The following is a 23997-nucleotide window of genomic DNA, read 5'->3' on the forward strand; positions in this document are numbered from 1 at the left end:
GAGTTTCTGTTACTTGGAATGAAAGGAGCTTTGGATAAGATCGTTAGGAGCAACTTTATAGGCCAAAGAGAACAGAAAGGGGGTGATAAGAAGATGTATTGAAGAGGCTTTTTACAAGGTTTGAAGATTTTAGTATTGAAATCTAATTTATTTGTTTTATAAAGACAAGGTTTAAAAATCTAACTTTTAGGAAAACATCAGTAGTACCACAGCAACAACAGAGGTAAATAATGAGGGGAGGGAAAAGAGTTAAGGGAAGGTTTAAATTTCCTACTTGGTGGGGATGTGTTTATTGGTTATCTTTCTCTTGGAAACAATGAAATTATCTAAAATTGAGAGTATTGATGGACTGTGGACCTTGGGCATTATACATGATGCCTAATGAATGCAGGGGACTGAAAGATGCACTGACTGAGAAGTAGATTGGCGACTGATGGTGGATACATGTGATCGAACATTGTGTGCTACAAAAAGGAACAAAGTCATGAGGCATGCAGTGATGTGAATGAACCTGTGACATTTAGTGAGGAAAATAAGACAGAAGTGAAAGAATAATTATCATATGGTCTCCTTTAGAAAATGCTTATAAGAAAACAGGGTCCTAGATTGTAAGGATTAAAGTAATTCAGAACACAAGGGTAAGGAGACATTGTCTATGTTTTAGAACCACACCTACTCTTTGAGACCAAGGGAAGGTTTATTTTGTCTGGAACCTAATTTTTCTGTAGCACATAATCTAACTCAATCTGTCTGTATAGCTCATTTGAACAATTGAAACACAGGGAGCCCTGAATAAGAATGAGGGTCTTTAATCTTGTATAGCTTAATGTAATGCCTAGATATATCCTAGAATATCTTAAGCAGATAATCAAAAGCATTGGCAAAGTCCCTTGGGGGATGGGAGAAAAAATGGAGCTATTAAACTTTACCATCAGTCAATCCCCTGATACTGTGTCAAACATTAAGGACTTCCAAATCAATAGGCCAAGCCCTTGATCTTGAGGCTTACTCTTGTGACGCTTATGTAGCTAGCAAGAAGCTTAGCCTACCTATATGCCTAAGAGTTAGTTCTGGAGGATCTCTTTCATTGCTCAGATGTGGCCTCACTCTTTTTAAACCCAACTCTTCAAGTGAAATCATTTGTTCTCCCCTTTACATGGGACATGACATCCAGTGGTGAAAATCTCCCTGGTGGCATGGGAGATGACTCCCTGGGATGAGTCTGGCCCTGGAACTATGGGAGTTTGGTCAATAATTCCATCCTGACCAAAAGGGGGAAAAGAGATGTAACAAATAAAGTATCAGTGGCTGAGAGAGTTCAGATAGAGTCAAGAGGCTACTCTGGAGGTCACTCTTACATAAGCTTCAGTTAGGTATTGATACCTACCATAACTTGCCAAACCCCAACCAAAACCATTCCAGCCAATCATAAATAACACCTAGGACAATATATAAGATCCTAAATAGGCTCCATGCACTAAGGTAACTTTCCAGAAACCTACAACCTCCAGATGGTTACCTGGACCAGAAACCTAGAGGGCCCAGCCTCTCCAGAACATCAGTTAGTTTCATCTACCTACCCCATATTATTGACAGTCCCTTCCAACATGAAAAAGTTAGAATGGCCATTGCCCAAACACCCCTAAAGAGTGGGAAAGAAAAATCAAAGGTGATGGTGGAGTATTGCAGAGAAGGTAGATTTTAGCAAATGAATATGATTGCTGAATCATTAAATTGATATTTCTTTTTGTCTTCAGTATCTTAGAGCAGCTAGAAATAAAACTTAAAATTGTGGAATTATAACCCATACCAAACTCTGAAATCTGTTCTATAACCAAATGTTGTGCTGTGCTTTGAAATTTATTGCTTTTTTGCAAATATGTTATTTTTCATAAAAAAGAAAAAGTTGATTGTGATGATAAGAAAATACATATTTCTTCTAGCCTCCTATATTCTGGAACTCCTAGAAGGAAAAATCTGGGAGGATGGTGTGGTAGCTCATGACAAACTCTGGAATCTGTCCTGTAATGACTTGTTAAAGAGTGCTTTGAAAACTATTGCTTTTATCTTTCTTTCTTTTGTATATAAATCATACAATAAAAAAGTTTTATAAAACTAAAAAAAAAAATCTGTCTTTTAGAAGACAGAAAATTGAATGAGATAATTCTTTGTGCTTCCTTCACCAATATTATCCTAGTCATTATTTTAATTCAATGGGACAAAATTCTTAAGCTGAGCTGAAAAAATATTTCTTTCAAATTTCGTGCTTGAATTGAAAGAACCACCCAGAACTCTCTTTCTTGGCAACCATTGCAACTTAGAATGTGAGAAACAATCTCAAACTAGAACCCAAGCTCTTAACCACAGCAACTCTAACCCCAGGAAGATAAGCATTGAACATAGTGTGGCTACTTTAACTAAAGTATGACCCTACTTAACCATTTTCTTTAATAAGTACAAAGGGATCAAGTGTCAAATCCTTACTAAGATGAGACACATAATCAAGAGTGTCATTGAAGCAGACACATTGAAAATGAAGCCATTTCTCCTGAGACACAACTAGCAAGAACATCAATGGCTAGTGTGGTTTCTCATGCAAAATCAGATAGTTCTGAGGTAGGGCGATAAAGAGTCAAACGTTTCTCAGCACGGAAGTGGAGGAAAGGTATGATTGGGGAAGGCTATAGTTTGTAGAGAGAGAAGCTCAAAAGATTTTTTCAATATGGGATGAGACTAGGTTATCTGAAGCAAGGTGATTGGTAAAGGGGACCAGCCTGGCTGAGACTAACTTTTGGGAGGTCTGATATGCAACGGCAGGACATATTTTTACCCTTGTTCATTGTCCTTGTAAACCACTCATCATGTTAAAGGATCAGAAGAGAACATCATGAATATACTGCTGAAGCCAGAAGCACTGTTTGACTTTGCAAGAGACAAACAAGAACCAATAGGCAAACCTCCTGAAAGAAGATGTGAGGCAACCAGCTACATGAGGCAGTGGAAGTGGGGACTTTGACTGTAAAGAGAGACAGAAAAATGTCAAGAGTGAAGGGTACTTACATGGGAGACACTCTACGTGTTGTAAATGCCTGAGTATTGGAGGGCACAGTGCCACTTCTTTTGTGGTCTGAAAGAACAACTCAGAAAACTATGGTAAGACATTTCTGAATTTTTCTCATTCCATAAAAATCTGCATTGCATTCCAGGACAGGAATGGTTTAAGCAGCTCAACTTTTTAAAAATAAGTAATTCCTGAGGTCTTGGCAAAATGCATATTGTGGTTTAGTATATCTGGGATAGGGCCCTTGATTCTATTTCCAAGTGAAACTAATGCTGTAGGTCCATGGGTTACACTTTAAATGTAAGACTTCCAGTCTAAGAGAAGTGGTGGGTAGGATGAATTGTGCCTACAGGGAGCTTTTGATGAAGAACTACCTATGCTTACTCTTGAGGCTGAGGCTTCCTTGGGAAGTAGGGAGAAGATCCCAGGCACTGGGGAATATAAGACTGAATTCAGGATTGCCCATGGAGTAATTGGGTTTCATCTTTTCAGAACTAGGAAAAGGAGGGAACTTGCCAATCCAAAGTTACCTTAAATCTGGTTGTTAAGATTTGTTAAGATAGGCCTGAACTGTAGAAAAATACATTTGATTCACAAAATGTAGCAGTCTGCTCAAATATAGGTTTGTGTTCCTTTACTGAATTCTCCCCTGCTCTCTCTTTCTCTCTCTCTACCTCTGTCTTCAAACAGCACAGAGAATGTTTTTGTCAAATAGAAAGTAAAGTACCTTCATCACTGCTCAGATGATGAAAAGTAAGGCAGGTCTAGTGTTCTTTCATTTCCTTAGCAGACAGAAAAAAGCAGTGCTGAACATTTTATCCCTTGAACATGTTGAACATGAGAGAAATCATGGAACTGAGATGATCATTTTTTTTTCCAGACTCAGTAAAGATATTAAAGTGAGGGGGAAATGCCTTCCAAATATACACAGCTTTCCAAAGAAAGGGCATAACTGTATTTCCATTTGATTGTTCTGTGTCTAAAGACAAATGTGGTAAAAGGGAAAGGAATTCTGCCTGAAGAAACATGGGTTGGTTAAGGCAATTTAATTTGCAGATGATGGTCCAATGATAATTATTGAAAATACGTTTGCCTTTCTGATACAAAACAAGTTAAAACAAACAATATTACCATATTTCTTACCTTGTGGGGGTAAGATAATAATAAATGATAATAATAAATCTGATAATAATAATTGCTTATTTACTGGGCTTTGTAGTAATCAACTTCCATACAATATTTCATTTAATTTTCACAATCTTTAAGAGCAAGTATGAATACTATTGTTATTAATATCATCCATTTTAGAGAGGAGAAAACTGAGGCATAGACTGTTTTAATAACCTTCCCAAGGTCACAACATAGATTCTAAATGCAGCCTACACTTCTATTATACTCGAGATTAAACCATGTAAGAGTGTTAAGTCTTGACTAGGACCCCAGTTTTATTTTTCTTGGAAACTTTGGATTTTCTTGCTCATGTACATCAATCCATATGACCCTAAAAGTCTTAAAAGTACTCTCATGAACCATGTAAGGCATGCATAAAGGGTTTTTCTAGAAATTTGGGTTGGGAGAGTTTTTACTTAGTAAGGCATCTCATATAAATGGAAAAACAAGTACCTAAATCTCTCCTACTTACTATAATTTTAGAAGAGTTATACAGATATTTCTTTCAACTGGGTCTCAGTGTAGCTATTAGTGAGTTACTGTGCAGAAATATAACTAGAAATATAATAAAAGTTTAACCAGGTAATTCAGCTATTATTGATAATTATTTTTCTTCTTTATACTTTACTGTTATACATTTTTCAAAAAATTGTATGAATTTCTTGCATTAAAAATATATGTATGGTATGGGGGCCAAGATGGCGGCTTAGTAATGTGCGTGTTTTAGTTCATCCTCCAGAACAACTACTAAATAACCAGAAACAGTACAGAACAGCTCCCAGAGCCACGATAGTGACCAGACACACAGCGTACCCCAGTCTGGACCAGCTGGACGGGCTGTGAGTCTCTGGAACTGTGAGTTCCCCAAGCTGCGGCGGCCAGCACCCGGCACCCCTCCCCCACAGGCAGCTTCCCGGAGGGAAAGGAAAGAGACTCTAACAGTAGCAGGGACTGAGTCCAAGCAAACACCAATTGTGGCATTAATAAACAAATTCTGACTACTAAAAATAGGCCCCCAGCTCAGGTGAAACTGGTCAAAGCAGACATCGCCTATTGGGCTAACCGAAAAAGAGGAAAGGGGATGAAACAGAGGATTTTGTGGCTGTTTCTACGGAGGTTTGGCTGCCTCTGGATTCAGCAGTGGGATTACACAGGCTGCAACTGCCCCAGGCATATGCAGAAACAGGCTGCTTTCAGGGCTGTCTCCCATCTGAACCTTCCCCAGGGGAGGGGTGAAACGCAACTCAGGTGGAATCCCTCTCTCAAGGAATTCAGACCCCAGGGCTTGGCAATTTGAAGCCATTAAAACCAGCCTACAACTCTCCTCTGTCTCCACCATGCCCCCAGCAGGGAGAGCCTTCCAAAGTTAAAGGAGCCACAACATCTTTTGCTGGTAGGACCCGCAGACAGACAAGCACCACATACTGGGCAGGATAAGAAAATCAGAACCTGGAGACTTCGCAGGAAAGTCTTTCAACCTGCTGGGTCTCACCCTCAGGAAAAACTAACGCAGGTGACTACTTCCCCCTGAAAGGAGGCCAGTTTAGTCAGGAAAAACCCGGCTGGAGTCTGTAATACCTATGTAGACCCTCCTAAGGGTGGGGAGGGAAAAAGCACCTTACAATCAAGACAAGAAACAAGAAAACAAAAACTGAAAAATTACCCTCTGTTAAACAAAACTTAAGCTAGAGGCCCAGAGAAAGCTAAATTGAAGGTCAAAGAACAGATAGACAACAAATTCATCTAGCAAGAAAACCCTAGGTAAGATAAGTGAAAGCAATCTCCAGAATAAACTAATTAAGGTAATTAAATGTCCAGACACCAGCAAAAAATAACAAATCACACCAGGAAAATTGAAGATATGGTTCAGTCAAAGAAACAACCCAATAGTTCAAATGAGATACAGGAGCTGAAACAACTAATTCTGAATATACAAACAGAAATGGAAAACCTCATCAAAAACCAAATCAATGAATTGAGGGAGGACATGAAGAAGGCAAGGAATGAACAAAAAGAAGAAATGGAAAGTCTGAAAAAACAAATCACAGAACTTATGGGAATGAAAGATACAGTAGAAGAGATGAAAAAAACAATGGAAACCTACGATGGTAGATTTCAAGAGACAGAGGTTAGAATCAGTGAACTGGAGGATAGAACATCTGAAATCCAAAAAGAAACAGAAACTATAGGGAAAAGGATGAAAAATATGAGCAGGGGCTCAGGGAATTGAATGATAATATGAAGTGCACAAATATACATGTTGTGGGTGTCCCAGAAGGAGAAGAGAAGGGAAAGGGAGGAGAAAAACTAATGGAAGAAATTGTCACTGAAAATTTCCCAACTCTTATGAAAGACCTAAAATTACAGATCCAAGAAGTGCAACACACCACAAAGAGAATAGATCCAAATAGACATTCTCCAAGACACTTAGTAGTCAGAAAGTCAGAGGTCAAAGAGAAAGAGAGGATCTTAAAAGCAGTAAGAGAAAAACAATCCATCACATACAAGGGAAACCCAATAAGACTATGTGTAGATTTCTCAGCAGAAACCATGGAGGCAAGAAGACAGTGGGATGATATATTTAAATTACTAAAACAGAAAAACTGCCAACCAAGAATTCTATATCCAGAAAAATTGTCCTTCAAAAATGAGGGAGAAATTAAAACATTTTCAGACAAAAAGTCCATGAGAGAATTTGTGACCAAGAGACCAGCTCTGCAAGAAATACTAAAGGGAGCACTAGAGACAGATATGAAAAGACAGAAGAGAGAGGTGTGGAGAAGAGTGTAAAAAGAAGGAAAATTAGATATGCTATATAAAATGCAAAAGTCAAAATGGTAGAGGAAAGTACTACCCAAACAGTAATAACACTAAATGTTAATGGACTGAACTCCCCAATCAAAAGACATAGACTGGCAGAATGGATTAAAAACCAGGACCCTTCTATATGCTCTCTACAGGAAACACATCTTAGACACAAAGATAAACATAGGTTGAAAGTGAAAGGTTGGGAAAAGATATTTCATGCAAATAACAACCAGAAAAGAGCAGGAGTAGCTATACTAATATCCAACAAATTAGACTTCAAATGTAAAACAGTTAAGAGACAAAGAAGGATACTATCTACTAATAAAAGGAACAATTCAACAAGAAGACATAACAATCATAAATATTTATGCACCAAACCAGAATGCCCCAAAATACGTGAGGCATACACTGCAAATACTGAAAAGGGAAATAGACACATGTACCATAATAGTTGGAGACTTCAATTCCCCACTCTCATCAATGGACAGAACATCTAGACAGAGGATCAATAAAGAAACAGAGAATTTGAATATTACAATAAATGAGCTAGATTTAGCAGACATTTATGGGACATTACACCCCACAACAGCAAGATACACCTTTTTCTCAAGTGCTCATGGAGCATTCTCAAAGATAGACCATATGCTGGGTCACAAAGCAAGCATCAACAAATTTAAAAAGATTGAAATCATACACAACACTTTCTCAGATCATAAAGGAATGAAGTTGGAAATCAATAATAGGCAGAGTGCCAGAAAATTCACAAATACATGGAGGCTCAACAACACACTCTTAAACAACCAGTGGGTCAAGGAAGAAATTGCAAGAGAAATCAGTAAACATCTCGAGGCAAATGAAAATGAAAACACAACATATCAAAACTTATAGGAAGCAGCAAAGGCAGTGCTAAGAGGGAAATTTATTGCCCTAAATGCCTATATCAAAAAAGAAAAAAGGGCAAAAATTCAGGAATTAACTGTCCACTTTGAAGAACTGGAGAAAGAACAGCAAACTAACCCCAAAGCAAGCAAAAAGAAAGAAATAACAAAGATTAGAGCAGAAATACATGAAATTGAGAACATGAAAACAATAGAGAAAATCAATAAGACCAGAAGTTGGTTCTATGAGAAAATCAATAAGATTTATGGGCCCTTAGCAAGATTGACAAAAAGAAGAAGAGAGAGGACACAAATAAATAAGATCAGAAATGGAAGAGGAGATATAACCACTGACCTCACAGAAATAAAGGAGGTAATAACAGGATACTATGAGCAACTTTATGCTGATAAATACAAAAATGTAGATGAAATGAACAAGTTCCTAGAAAGACATGAACAACCAACTTTGACTCAAGAAGAAATAGATGACCTCAACAAACCAATCACAAGTAAAGAAATTGAATCAGTCATTAAAATCTTCCCAAAAAGAAAAGTTCAGGACCAGATGACTTCACATGTGAATTCTACCAAACATTCCAGAAAGAATTAGTACCAACCCTGCTCAAACTCTTCAAAAAAATTGAAGTGGAGGGAAAGCTACCTAATTCATCTTATGAAGCCAACATCACCCTCATACCAAAACCAGGCAAAGATATTACAAAAAAAGAAAACCACAGACCAATCTCTCTAATGAATATAGATGCAAAAATCCCCAAAAAAATTCTAGCAAATCGAATCCAGCAATACATTAAAAGAATTATACATCATGACCAAGTAGGATTCATCCCAGGTATGCAAGGATGGTTCAACATAAGAAAATCAGTCAATGTAATACACCATATCAACAAATCAAAGCAGAAAAATCACATGATCACCTCAATTTATGCAGAGAAGGCATATGACAAGATTCAACATCCTTTCCTGTTGAAAACACTTCAAAAGATAGGAATACAAGGGAACTTCCTTAATATGAAAAAGGGAATATATGAAAAACCCACATCTAATAGCATCCTCAATGGGGAAAAATTGAAAACTTTTCCCCTAAGATCAGGAAAAAGACAAGGATGTCCACTATCACCACTGTTATTCAACATCGTGTTGGAAGTTCTAGCCAGAGCAATTAGGCAAGAAAAAGAAATACAAGGCATCAAAATTGGAAAGGAAGAAGTAAAACTATCACTGTTTGCAGATGATATGATACTATTCATCAAAAACCCTGAAAAATCCACAGCAAAACTGCTGGAGCTAATAAACAAGTACAGCAAAGTGGCAGGTTACAAGATCAACATTCAAAAATCTGTAGTGTTTCTATACAGTAGCAATGAACAAGCTGAGGGGGAAATCAAGAAACAAATTCCATTTACAATTGCAACTAAAAAAATAAAATACTTAGGAATAAATTTAAGTAAAGAGACAAAAGCCCTATACAAAGAAAACTACAAGAAACTGTTAAAAGAAATCACAGAAGACCTAAATAGATGAAAGGGCATACCATGTTCATGGATTTGAAGACTAAATATAGTTAAGATGTCAATTCTACCTAAATTGATTTACAGATTCAATGCAATACCAATCAAAATCCCAAGAACTTACTTTTCAGAAATAGAAAAACCAATAAGCAAATTTATCTGGAAGGGCAGTGTGCCCCGAATTGCTAAAAGTATCTTGAGGGAAAAAAACGAAGCTGGAGGTCTCATGCTGCCTGCCTGACTTTAAGGCATATTAGGAAGCCACAGTGGTCAAAACAGCATGGTACTGGCATAAAGATAGATATATTGACCAATGGAATTGAATAGAGTGCTCAGATATAGACCCTCTCATCTATGGGCATTTGATCTTTGATAAGGCAGTCAAGCCAACTAATTTGGGACAGAACAGTCTCTTCAATAAATGGTGCCTAGAGAACTGGATATCTATATGGAAAAGAATGAAAGAGGACCCGTATCTCACACCCTATACAAAAGTTAACTCAAAATGGATCAAAGATCTAAACATTAGGTCTAAGACCATAAAACAGTTAAGGAAAATGTAGGGAGATATCTTATGAATCTTATAACTGGAGGTGATTTTTTTGGATCTTATACCTAAAGCAAGAGCACTGAAGAAAGAAAGAAATAAATGGGAGCTCCTCAAAATTAAACACTTTTGTGCATCAAAGGACTTCATCAAGAAAGTAGAAAGACAGCCTACACAATGGGAGACAATATTTGGAAATGACATATCAGAGAAAGGTCTAGTATCTAGAATTTATAAAGAGATTGTTCATCTCAACAACAAAAAGACAGCCAACCCAATTACAAAATGGGAAAAAGACTTGAACAGACACTTCTCAGAAGAGGAAATACAAATGGCCAAAAGGCACATGAAGAGATGCTCAGTGTCCCTGGCCATTAGAGAAATGCAAATCAAAACCACAATGAGATATCATCTCACACCCACCAGAATGGCCATTATCAACAAAACAGAAAATGACAAGTGCTGGAGAGGATGTGGAGAAAGAGGCACACTTATTCACTGTTGGTGGGAATGTCAAATGGTGCAATCACTGTGGAAGGCAGTTTGGCAGTTCCTCAAAAAACTGAATATAGAATTGCCATATGACCCAGCAATACCAATGCTAGGTATCTACTCAGAGGACTTAAGGGCAAAGACACAAACGGACATTTGCACACCAATGTTTATAGCAGCATTATTTACAATTGCAAAGAGATGGAAACAGCCAAAATGTTCATCAACAGACGAGTGGCTAAACAAACTGTGGTATATACATACGGTGGAATATTATGCAGCTCTAAGACGGAATAAACTTATGAAGTATGTAACAACATGGATGAACCTAGAGAACATTATGCTGAGTAAGACTAGCCAAAAACTAAAGGACAAATACTGTATGGTCTCACTGATATGAACCGACATTAATGAATAAATTTGGAATATGTCATTGGTAACAGAGACCATCAGGAGATAGAAATAGGGTAAGATAGTGGGTAATTGGAGCTGAAGGGATACAGACTGTGCAACAGGACTGGATACAAGAACTCAGAAATGGACAGCACAATACTACCTAACTGTAATGTAATTATGTTGAAACACTGAATGAAGCTGCATGTGAGAATGATAGAGGGAGCAAGGATGGGGACATAAATGAAATCAGAAAGAAAGATAGATGTTAAGGATTGAGATGGTATAATCTAGCAATGCCTAGAGTGTATAACAATAGTGAAATATACAATGTACAAATTTTAGAAATGTTTTGGCATGAGGAAGAACAAAGGAATGTCATTACTGCAGGGTGCTGAAAATAGATGATAATTAATACTTTAAAATGTCACCTTATGTGTGAGACTAAAGCAAAAAATGTTTGTTACAAAATTTAGATTTTGACTAGAGCATTTCCTAATATAACTCATGTAGATAGTTTGATTGAATGTCATACGTACTTGGAATCTCAGGTAGCACATGAGATTTTGTTGGTTTGTCCAGAGTGATCCCCCGATGAATCCCAGAATGATTTGATCAGTGACTGGAAAAGTATTTGTAAGCCCCCTTCAGGGAATGGTGAGAGTGGGGAGAAATTCAACTTCCCCAAGTTGAATTCTTGACATTCTCACAAGCAGTGTGGACAACCAAGGCTATAGGCTGAGCCCCCAGTCTTGGGATTTGTTCACATGAAACTTAACCCCACAAAGGATAGGTCAAGTCTACTTAAAATTTAGGCCTAAGAGTCACCCCCAAGAGAGCCTCTTTTGTTGCTCAGATGTGGCCTCTCTCTCCAGCCAATATGAAAGGTAGTCTCACCACCCTCCCCCTCTCTGCTTGGGACATGACTCCCAGGGGTGTGGACCTTCCTGACAACGAGGGACAGAGATCCTGTAATGAGCTGAGACTCAGCATCAAGGGACTGAAAAAAACCCTAGAATGAGCTGAGAATTAACATCAAGGGATTGAGAGAAACTTCTCGACCAAAAGGGGGAAGAGTAAAATGAGACAAAGTATCAATGGCTGAGAGATTCCAAACAGAGTCGAGAGGTTATCCTGGAGGTTATTCTTATGCATTAAGTAGATATCACCTTGTTGTTCAAGATGTAGTGGAGAGGCTGGAGGGAATTGCCTGAAAATGTAGTGCTGTGTTCCAGTAGCCATGTTTCTTGATGATGATTGAACAATGATATAGCTTTCACAATGAGACTCTGTGAATGTGAAAACCTTATGCCTGATGCTCCTTTTAGCTACTATATCAACAGAAGAGTAGAACATATGGAATAAAAATAAATAATAGGGGGAACAAATGTTAAAATAAATTCAGTTTGAAATAGTGGTAAATGAAAGTGAGGGGTAAGGGGTATGGTACATATAGTTCTTTTTCTCTATTATTTTATTTCTTTTTCTGTTGTCTTTTTATTTCTTTTTCTAATCGATGCAAATGCACTAAGAAATGATGAATATGCAACTATGTGATGATATTAAGAATTACTGATTGTATATGTAGAATGGAATGATATTTAAATGTTTTGTGTGTTAATTTTTTTTAATTAATAAAAATATATATATATGTACATAGCCCAATAATTATAAGAATGTGTTGATGTATTCATAATGAATAAAGATGTGATTTATATGATACAAATAGAACAATGGGTGGGTAATGGAATGGAGTTATATGGAGAGAAACTTTTTGTTTATCATTGAAATTAAGTTTGCGTTATTCTGAATTATAATGTAGTAAGTTAAGATGCTAATTGTAATCCCCAGAACAACTACTGAGAAACTAACCAAAACACATATCGTAAGAGAAACAACAAGGTAAATAAAGTGGCATGCTAGACAAAATCTCTATTATGCAAAAGAAAGCAGTAACAGAATAATACAGAAACGAAAAAGACATGACATATAGAAAACAAATAGCAATATGACAAACATGTCTTCCCTATCAGAAATTACATTAAATGTGAATGTATTCAACATTCTGACAAAAAAGGCAGAATGGATAAAAGACCTGCTCCAACTACTTACTGAGACAAGATATACCTTATGTTCAAAGATACAAATAGGTTAACAGTAAAAGAATGGAGAAAAAAATACCAGGCACACAGTAATAGACAGAGAGCTGTAGTGGGTATATTAATATCAGACAAAACAGACTTTAGGCAAAATGTTTCCCAGAAAAAAAGAAGGATGAATTATGACAGAAGGCTCAATCCACCCAGAAGACATAGCAATTATAAAAATATATGCTCCAAACACCATAGCCCCAAAATACATGAAGCAAAGACTGACAGAATTGGAAGGAATAGAAAATTTAACCAAAATATTTGGAGACTTCAATACTCCATTCTAAATAATGTATAGAACAACTAGACAAAAGATCAACAATGAAATAGGAGATTTAAACAATACTATTAAACAACTAAGACCTAACAGACATCTGAAGAACACTTCACCCAACATTTTTTTCAATAATAATATATTATGTCTAAATACTATATTGAAATATGAAACTTCTAGTCTCCTTCCTGTAATATTCCCACTACTTCTTCCTTTTCAAAGTCATTGCTTTAAACTTCTATGCAATTTCAGCTATACTTACATCTACTGAATACATTTAGCTTTCCAAAACTCACCTATCACTTACTGTTTGATCTTCACGAACTTTCTGTGAGGTGATGCTTAGGCATTACAGGCTGTAATCATGTCACATGATACGTAAGGGAATTCAGACCCACAGTTGGTAAGTGTTAGCGTATTTATTAGGACTCTTGGTTTCAAACGTAGTTCTTTAGTCAAGTGGGTTTCTTTCCTGAAAAATTTAAAGTAAACATGACTCAATTCCCAATTCCTGGCCATTAAGGATCTGGAACTAAACCTATAATTTCAATAATTCCTCAACACCTTACTTCTTCATAGTCCTGGCTTTCTGGGGCTTCACCATCTTTCACAGATTTTCTCCCCTTTGTCCTGCATCTGTCTGGATGATAAAGTCAACCTCTTCTTTGATCGTCCTAAATCCATTTGCACTGGGCTTTCTGTGAGTATAGAAAGTAAGCCTTTATTACACTTTCTCAAAGTCCATGAAAAGTTTTAAGAAATGTTTTCATTTCCGATTCCAGAGTAAACTTCTTAAAAGTTCCATTCTCTATTCCATTTCTGCACTCATAGTTGACATATACCATAGCATCCCACCAGACTCTCTTCTCCCTTACCAGATGTGCTGGTTTGAAAGGAAGTATGACCCCTAAGAAAAGCCATGTTTTGATATAAATCCCATTTCTTAAAGGTAGAACAATCCTTATTCAATACTGTATATTTGAAACTGTAATGAGATCATCTCCCTGGTTGATGTGATTTAGTCAAGAATAGTTGTTAAACTGGATTAAGGGATGACATGTCTCTACCCATTTGCGTGGGTCTTGATTGGTTTACTGGAATCCTATAAAAGAGGTAACGTTTTGGAGAAAGAGATTCAGAGAGCAGAACGATGCAGCCATGAGATGCAGAGAGTCCACGAGCCAGCAACCTTTGGAGATGAAGAAGGAAAACGCCTCCCGGGGAGCTTCATGAAACCAGAAGCCAGGAGAGAAAGCTAGCAGATGACGATGCCATATTTGCCATGTGCCCTTCCAGCTGAGAGAGAAGCCCTGACTGTGTTCGCCATGTGCCTTCTCAACTTGAGAGAGAAACCCTGAACTTCGTTGGCCTTCTTGAACCAAGGTATCTTTCCCTGGATGTCTTTGATTGGACATTTCTTTAGACTTGTTTTAATTGGGACATTTTCTTAGCCTTAGAACTGTAAACTAGCAACTCATTAAATTCCCCCTTTTAAAAGCCTTTCTGTTTCTGGTGTATTGCATTCCAGCAGCTAGCAAACTAGAACACCAGACTTCCTCAAATTCATCTCATCCATATCAACCTAGGCAGGGTATTTTTTTTTCTACTCCTTTATTTTGTCTTCTGTGATTCACCTTTTTTTTTTTTTCTGCATGGGCAGGCACTGGAAATTGAACCCAGGTCTCCCGCATGGTAGCTGAGAATTCTACCACTGTAGCCACCATCACACTGCCCTCGGCTCATTTTTTATACTACATTTGTATGTTTATTTTTCTTTTCACCCATTCCCAGAAATCAGGACAAATAAGAAAACTTGAAGCTGACTTTGTTCCTCCTTTGTGTGTAGATATAGAGAAGGTAGGGATGCCCTGTAGGATGGAGAGGAAAACTAGGAAATAGAGGAGATGAATTTTAATGGAAATATTTTAAGCATACATACAATGTCCTATTGTTTTTATAGGGTAATAATTGTCTCACCTCACAGATGGGGGTGACAAAGTTTTGGGGGGAGGGTGATGACTTGCCCATGGTTTATACCTAGAATAGTCTTTGTTCCACTTTAAGAGGCTTACTTGGGAGACTGCATACATCTTCTTCAGGAGGAGTATGACTTCCTCTTGTTCCTGATTAGTACAGTGGAAGCACATTTGCACCCCAAAATGCAGGCCCCTGAAAAAGTTGAAATATTCCCGCAGCCATAATTATATAATAATTAGACATATTAACTGCTATGAGCCAGGCTATTTACTGCAAGATACACAACATTCCTCCCCATTGCAGATAATGAATGACACTGAGTCTCAAAGACCATTAAGGACTTGTCCAAGTTGTCCCACCTAATAAGGAGAAGGACATGAATCTATGACACTGAATTCTCAAGCCTATGCTCATTTTACTATTCATCTCAAAAACTGGAGAGAATAATTGAAAATGAAATGACAGTGTTGGACACTGCCTTCAGTACTATCCAGTTCATTCTCAGTATCAAATTTATAAACTCATAGAGGTTAAATGACTTGCTCAAATTCACATGATAAGTCATAGCAGAGATGGAATTGTCATCTGAATGCCACACATTGGGTTGTGAGATGTCTTATCTTGTTCTGCAAATGATTTTCACCTTCTAGCTTTCATTCCTCAACAGGATTTCAAGCTTCTCGAAGACAGTGTGGCTCTTAACATTTTGTAATGCTATCCACCTTCCCCAGTATTTATCTCCAAACATCGAGGCCTAACTGAAATATTAATTTGTATTTCCAGAGTACTTTACAGCAATTTCTCAACAGTGACATTTTTGACATTATGGGACTCAACATTCCGCAGAATGTTGGAAGTTGTGCAGAGCTTTTGTGTGTGTGTGTGTGCAGAGCTTTTCCGTGCATTTTAACACATTTAGAAACTTTTCTAACCTCTACCCACTAGATGACAGTATCAATTCCTCCTGCCCTCCTCCCAGTTGTGACAACCAAAACCATCTCCAGACATTGCCACATATTTCCTGGCAGATAAACTCACCCCTGGTTGAGATCCATTGCTTTCTATTTGCAAAAGGCACTTAAAATGTTTAATTTTAAGAACTTTTCTTCCAACGTTTTGAAATTCATGATTTTTACAACAGCCTTGTGCAGTGAGTGGGTGAATATGTCTGTCACCATTTTGCAAAAGATGCTCTGGGAGACTGACAGTCAATGAAGCCAATCATTGCACAAGTTCTGGTCTTCTTCTATTTAGCTCTTATCACCATAAAGATATCACCCTTAAAGGCCTCTGGATAACCATCATTAACTTTAACAATCTTTTAAGAAATGTGACTTGCTGTTTGTTTGTTTGATTACTTGCTTGCTTGCTTTTAAACTCTGTATATCCCCAGCTTTTATGTGCCAGGAACTCACATACCTGATCTCTTCTTCAGTCATGCAAGGTAGTCACTTTGCTCTCCATTTTACAGACTAGAAAACTGAGGTTTAAGAGACGAAATGACTGGACCCAAATGAAAAGCTGTTTAAGATGTTTAGTCGTTGAATTCCCCTCTGTATTTCAAGAAAGCAGAGACTTAGTCTTTTTGTTAATCCCTCCATCCCTAGTAGTTAGTACAGTGTCTGGCACATAATGGGCACTTGATAAATGATAAAGGAAGGAAAAAAGAATTGGAAGAATGGAAAAAGAGATTCAAACCCAGGCCCATCTGATTTTTAAAAATTATTCTTTCTCCTTTTCTATTGTGCTTTACAATTTAAATTCCATGGATGAATACTGGCCAAGCTCCAGTGACCTAGCAGGCCACTTCTGATTGCAAGATTGGAAGGGATTAAAGAATGAAGGTGCAGAGTCAGGACAGAATGGTTTGGAAGCCTCCATTTGGCCTGCCTGCCAAAGAGGTCATATAGTTCATCCTGGGGAGGAAGTCCAATCCCAGTGTGAATCATCATTTGAGTTTTGAAAAGAATGAATTCCATTAAAATAATAAATGGGTTTTACAGCAAACCATGGGCTCCATTTCCATGGGTGGGTGGGTTGGGGCTCCTCTCACAAGGATCCCTTCCTAAAGGCAGAGGGGATTGACACAAAGACTGCCCCTGGACCCCGTCGGTCCCCAATCGTTTCTTTCAAACTTATTTCTCCATTTGCTTTTCTGGTTAATTCCCACTGCTACTGGGGCCAGCTGCTCCCACAATATGTTTGTAGCAGTATTCCTGGCAGGCTTTATCTTGGAAAGCTTGTCCTATTTATGGCCTTTCCAGCTGACTGCATGCTTTAGAGCTAACCCAGCCTTCCAAATCAGGAGAACACAAACTCCTGCAGGTATTGACCTGAGAGATGAGAAAACAAGAAAAGGCATGACATATTTTTCCACTTCCACAGTCAGATCAAAATTAGTGGGATAAAATAGCACAACTATGACATTCACAGTTTCATATAAACACAACAGCAATAGCAGCAGCAACAACATTTTGGAATTTTTTTTGATGATTAAAAATAGAAAACCATTGCAGAAGTCCACCGATTTAGCTGGCAGACTCATGGGGCCTGGGACACAATCAGTTTCAGTTCTTTTTAGCCCAATCAATCAGATCAATGAAGTTAGAGTCTCAGTGGATCAAGTCAAATTAACTCAAGCATGCAAAAAAGAATTTCTTGACTCATGTAACTAAAAAGTCCTGAGCTTTTGTTAACAGATGGATATAGGCACAAAACAATGTCATCAGGAATCTGTCTCAGGCTTGCATGCAATTTCAATGCTGCCTAAGAAAAGAGCTCTTTTCCAAATTTCATATCAATGTCCCTAAAAGGATTCCAAGTAGCATGTGGCTGACATGCGTATTCCAGTATGAGTCAGTTTAGAGGAATTGGTTGATGGTTTCCCTAAGCCCATTCTAGAAGTGGAGAATGTGAGGTAACTTGATTGACAGTCCCAGTTGAACACATACAGTAGCATGCTTGAAGGGCCATTCAATTGCTTACTCAAAGGCAAAAAGCCAAAGAGTTCATTGGAGTTTCATAGAACAGAATGTTCACCATAGCACCTCCATACAGAACAGGGGTCAATCTTCTTAAATACCTGCACTTCTTTGGTCATAAGCAATCTCTTTTCTTTGGCCTTTCTTCTTTGAACTTGTTACATCACATCTTATTGGTTCATCTACTTTTATGGCCTGCTCATTAGTAATAGTGGTTTCCTTTTTATTGGATCAACTGTTTCATCTTTTCCAGTAAAAGGAAATTTAGTAATGCAAGATTAAAATTAGTTTGTTGTAAGTGGATATCCCATTTTCCCAGCACCATTTGTTGAAGAGACTGATCTTTCCCTAGCTAATGTACTTGGCACCCTTGTAAAAAATCAGTTGAATGTAGATGTGTGGGTTTATTTTTGAGCTCTTAATTCAATTCCATGAATCCCTATCTCACTCTACAAGAGAAATTAACACTAAATAGATCAAGGAATAAACGTAAAAGACAAGAAGCCTAGAAGAAAACATAAGAGTAGTACCTTCATAACCTTGGATTTGGTAATGATTTAGATAAGACACTATTTCTTGTTTGACTTTGTCAAAATTAAAAACTTTTGCATGTTGAAAGATACTGGAAAGTGAAAAATCAGCCTGAAGAATGGGAGAAAATAATTGTGAACCAGATATCTGATAGGATTTAATTTCAAGAATTTTTAACAAAATGCTACAACTCAACAATAAAAAGACAAATGACCCAATTAAAAATAGGCCAAAGGACTTGAACAGCCACTAAAAATACATGCAAATGGCCTATAACCACATGAAAACACATTCAACATCATTGGTTGTCAGGAAAATGCAAATCAAAGTCACAATGAAATACTACTTCACATCTGTTAGGATTGCTATTATTAAAAAAAAAAAGGAAATAATAAATGCTGGTGAGAATGCAAAGCAATAGGAACATTTATACCTTGCTAGTGGTATTGTATAATGGTGCAGCCACTGTGGAAATCAGCTTGGTAGTTTCTCAGAAAATTGAAAATTGAATTATCATGTGACTCAGCAATCCTACTTCTTGGGATATACCCCAAAGAATTGAAATCAAGGATTATAACAGATATTTGTACACCAATGTTCGTAGCAACATTTATCACAATAGCCAAAATATCCATCAACAGGTGAATAGATAAACAAAATGTGGTACATACACTTAATGGAATATTATTGAACTGTTTAAAGGAACAAAGTTCTGATGCATGCTGCAACATGGATGAATCGTGAAGGGAGAGTTATAGTTTAATGGGTATAGAGTTTTGGTTTACATGGATAAAAGAACAGGAGTAATGGATATTGGTGAAGATGGCACAGTATTATGAATGTAATTAATACTACTGAATTGTACGCTTCAATATAGTTGAGATGGGAAATTTAGAGTTGTCTATTTGACAGTAAAATAAAAGTTTAAAAATTTTTAAAAATTACATTTGAGGCCAGAAGCTTGTTTCTTCTGTTTTTTTTTTCATGTTATCTGATATGCAGGAAAAGACTTGACATTTGTTCTTGTTTAACCATGTCTCAGGTCAATAAAAGCATGAGCAGACCTTTAAAATATTCTCATATAAGTAAGTAAAAGCTACCAATTATGAGACCCAGAAACTTGGTGTTATTACACATACTTAGATATTAGACACAATCTAAAGTTTTTATTATTTTATTATTATAGTTTTATTATTTCCTATGTCTGCCTTTACCTAGGGTCTACTGAACTGCTAGGAACCTTAAAAACACAGAAGTATTAATTTCATTTTGGGGGGGAATGAAACTGAGGATTGCAAAGTTTAAGTGGTGTGATCAAGGCCACAGAGCTAAGAAGTAAAGGAGCTGAGATTTATCCCCAAGCCTGTCTGGCTCTGAGCCCGCCCGCTCGTCTTTCTGGATACCATGATGTTTGTGTATGAGGTGATGTACTATTTATCATTTGTGAAAAGATGTCTTTCAGATGAGTAGGTCTTATTAAAACAGCTAAGTGAAGGCACTGTTGAATAAAGAATGCTCTGTTTTTCGCAAGACTAGGGAATACTGTTCAGCCAAACCTTCTGGATCATTTAGAGTTAATTTATTTCTTAATCTTGAGCCTCTCATAATTTTTCCTTTCTTTGTTTCTCCTCAGTTTATTGAGTGAGTTAAAGGGATCAGCACATAAACACTGGAGCAATATTTTTAGTTCGCCTTAATGCTCTAATCCAAGAAACAAAAATTTAAAAAAGGAAATACTTCAATATCTTAGAACACAGAATAACCCCGGGGGTGCATGTTAATGGTGGTGCTCAGAGGAATTTGTTCTAGTGTACGCACATGACATTTTATATGAGTGTGACTCTGTTTAAGCTGATACTCCAGAAACGTGCCTATTTTCAAAATTGCCTTTTCCAGGCAAATCACAAAATCAGAAATAAAAATGGCCAATACACATATAAAAATATTTGAGCTCACTAACCATCAGAGAAAGACATGAGAAAATGGCTCCTTTCATGAATAACAAAATTGTGAAACGCTCTAAGATGAGCAAAAATTATTAGTGCGCTATTAGAGAAAATTGGGTAAAGAGGTTCTCTCATATGCTGATGACAAGAAGCACAATATGGTGAAAATGCTCAAAAATGTTCAGATATTTTGATTTAGTAAGCCTCTTTATAGCACCTTGTTGTAAATGAGAATGTGTCAACTTGTCTGAGACTGGTATTAAGTGCCAACCTGTTAAGGAGTTTTGTGCCTGCGAGGGTTGCTTGGCAAGCAGCTCCTGCTCAGTGCTTCAAATCATCATTCCTGGACAACCACAACCCTAGACTCAAGACCTATGATTGTGCTGAAGTGCGGTGGAGTTTCCCTAATCACGAACGACTATGTGGTGTATTCTGTCACATTGGTTACTACAGCACATAGCTGTCAAGGCTGAAAGTTTAAGATTAAAATTTTAGAGAGAGGGCCTTTGATAGGACCATTACTAATAATCTCTCTCTAAAACATAAGCTCCTTGAGGACAGTGAAAAGGTTTAAGGTTGTTCTTTCAATTCATGGCACTAAGCAGAGTTTTTAGCAAATGATGATGGTTTTGGCAAATGATGATGATGACAGTATAAATTAATATTTATTATTTGCTAGTTTCAGAAACCTACTAAGTGCTTTATAAATATTTTCTCATTTAATATTCCCAATAACATAAGCAGGTGGGCATTATAAGATTTCCATTTTTTAGATGAAGATATTCAGGCTCAGAGCAATTGTGTTACCTACTTACAGTCCTATAGCTAATAACTATTGGAGAAGAAATATTTGTTGAGCTAAGCTTTTTTAGTTGGTAGGATGATGTGGTTGTATTTCTTTTTTTTAAGTAGAGCAACTGCAAAATTGCTGAGCTGTGAAAAAGTTCATGAATTGCCCATACACATTCAGAATGGGAGATGAATTTTGAGCTGTTTATCAAATGTTAGAAAACTCAGATTCACTGTTGGCAGTCAAGTAAGGTTTTTTTTTAAGGGTACAGGAAGATACTCTGTTTAACTCAAGTCTTTTTTCTTTTCATTTAAATACACAGTCATGTGTTTTGGCTTCTGCTAAGCTGGCAAACAATTAATTAGCAATGTATTAGCAATACATTACTTCGTATATAAAATCAACCGTGATATTGGACCAAATCTTTACTATACAAAATCAAACAATCTCGGTTCTTTCCTAGTTATGACATACTTTTCACAGCTTCATCTTTTTATTTTGGTCTTTCTCTAGCCTTTTCACTCTTGCCACCCTCTTCAGATCATGTTGAATCCTCTTGTGCTGGTTTAAATCTGTTCTATATGCCAGAAAAGTCAAGTTCTTTAATCCTCATTCAATGTTGCTGGGTGGAAGCTTTTTGATTGTTTCCATGGAAATGTGACCCACCGAACTGTGGGTGGTAACTTTTGATTAGATGGTTTCCATGGAGATGTGTCTCCACCCATTCAAGGTGGGGTAGCTTACTGGAACCCTTTAAGAGGGAACCATTTTGGAAACAGCTTGAGAGCCCATACAGCCAGAGACCTTTGGAGATGAGGAATGAAAATGTCCCCAGGGGAGCTTCATGAAACAAGAAGCCAGGAGAGAAAGCCAGCATACTTTTCCATATGCCCTTCTAGCTGAGAGAGAAACCCAGAACTTCATTGGCCTTTCTTGAGTGAAGATTAACCTAATAAATTTCCCTTTTTAAAAGCCATTCCATTTCTGATACATTGCATTCCAGCAGATTGCAAACTAGAAAATCTACATGTAATTCTTATAAGTAATATAGGTCCAATTATATTTAGAGTAGCCATATGAAGAGTCTCTTACATACATGGCTGTTTTGCTGTGCAATAGTCCTGCACATCAGTAAACATGGTCCTTTACCATTTCACAGGTTGAGCAGATATTTTAACACCTTCTTCTCCCTTGGGTAAATGGAAAGTGAGCTAAGAGCAGCATAGGCAGAAAAGATGACATAGAGGCCCAGAGTGTCTCTCTACATTTCCTACATAAGTAAATACTTTCTCTCTCTCTCTCTCTCTGTCTGTCTGTCTCTATTCTCTCTCTCTCTTTTTCATTTAAGCTAATTTGTGTTGGGTTTGCACCTTGAATGCTGCTATTTAATAAAGATTATAAAAAGCTACAAGAAGAAATGGTTAAGAAAGCAGGCTGTTAGAAGAAGGTATTAGCTCAATAAAGCGAGTGCTAACTAGAATAAATGATGAAAGCAATGTGATCTGAGTCAAGATGGAACAAGAAATAACAATAATAATAACTAGTTAGCTTAGTATCCACATTGTATGTGAAATGCTTTACATTAACTAGGTCATATAATCCTCACAAAAACGTCATGATATTGGCGATGTTATTTATGGCCCCCCATTTACAAATGAGGAAAAATAAGCAAGGAGTGGTTAGGTCATTTGCCCAGGGGCTTGTATAATAGATGCTAGATCTAGTATTCAATTCCAAGGACTCAGATGCTAAAGCTTCTGCTCTTAATCATGACATTTATTTTCTGTTGAAAATATTTTATATCTCCTGCCTGCCTCTGCCACTGAAATTCTTGCAATTCTATTAAGTTAACTTCATTTCATTTAAATAACTGAGCTTTTAAATCCTTGTTAACAATTTTTTTATAAAATGAACACCCTGGATATTTTCATACATTTTCTGCCTTAATTTAGAAGCAAAAACATACTCATTCAATCACTTGTAAGTTCATCTATTGAATACTCATTGAGTTCTTGCTTTTGTTCAAGGTGTAATTCTAGGCTCCAAGGATGCAGAAAGAACCGGGAACTTTTTCATTGTTGCTTTGATTACTTCTGCCAAAGTTCTTATTCTTTGGAGACAAAAAGCACATTTTCATGAACAAAAATAATGATTTTTTTTTTTTTTTGAAAAGAACGTTGTCATACAGCTTCATGGAGAATCCCTTCCATCTCATGTCTAGAGGTGAGAAATTATGAACTATTTAAGAATCAACAATGGGATATTGGATCACTAGGTAAAGAGAAAAAGTTCGTTACCAGATAGAGCTACTTCATGGAAAGTCACAGAATATTGAAAGTAAGGTCTCTTGGGGCAGGAAAATGAGCTGGAAATCAAAGAAAAGCGTGGGTGAATGTTATAGCTTTCTTTTTTTAAATGCAACAATTCTCAAATCGCAGTAAGCATTTGCCTTTTGCTTATGGGTCTGCTG

At 37.1% G+C, this 23997-nt stretch overlaps 1 long non-coding RNA gene across 1 annotated transcript; it reads left to right on the forward strand.

The window, feature by feature from the left end:
* Positions 1–2349: 2349 nt before the first annotated feature.
* On the forward strand, positions 2350–23654 carry LOC143664570 (uncharacterized). Its single transcript, XR_013166520.1, has 3 exons — positions 2350–2422; positions 2871–3153; positions 23555–23654. It is a non-coding gene; the product is annotated as an uncharacterized LOC143664570 (long non-coding RNA).
* Positions 23655–23997: the final 343 nt, after the last annotated feature.

The sequence above is a fragment of the Tamandua tetradactyla genome, chromosome 20, assembly GCF_023851605.1.
Source record: "Tamandua tetradactyla isolate mTamTet1 chromosome 20, mTamTet1.pri, whole genome shotgun sequence".
Taxonomy (NCBI): Eukaryota; Metazoa; Chordata; class Mammalia; order Pilosa; family Myrmecophagidae; genus Tamandua; species Tamandua tetradactyla.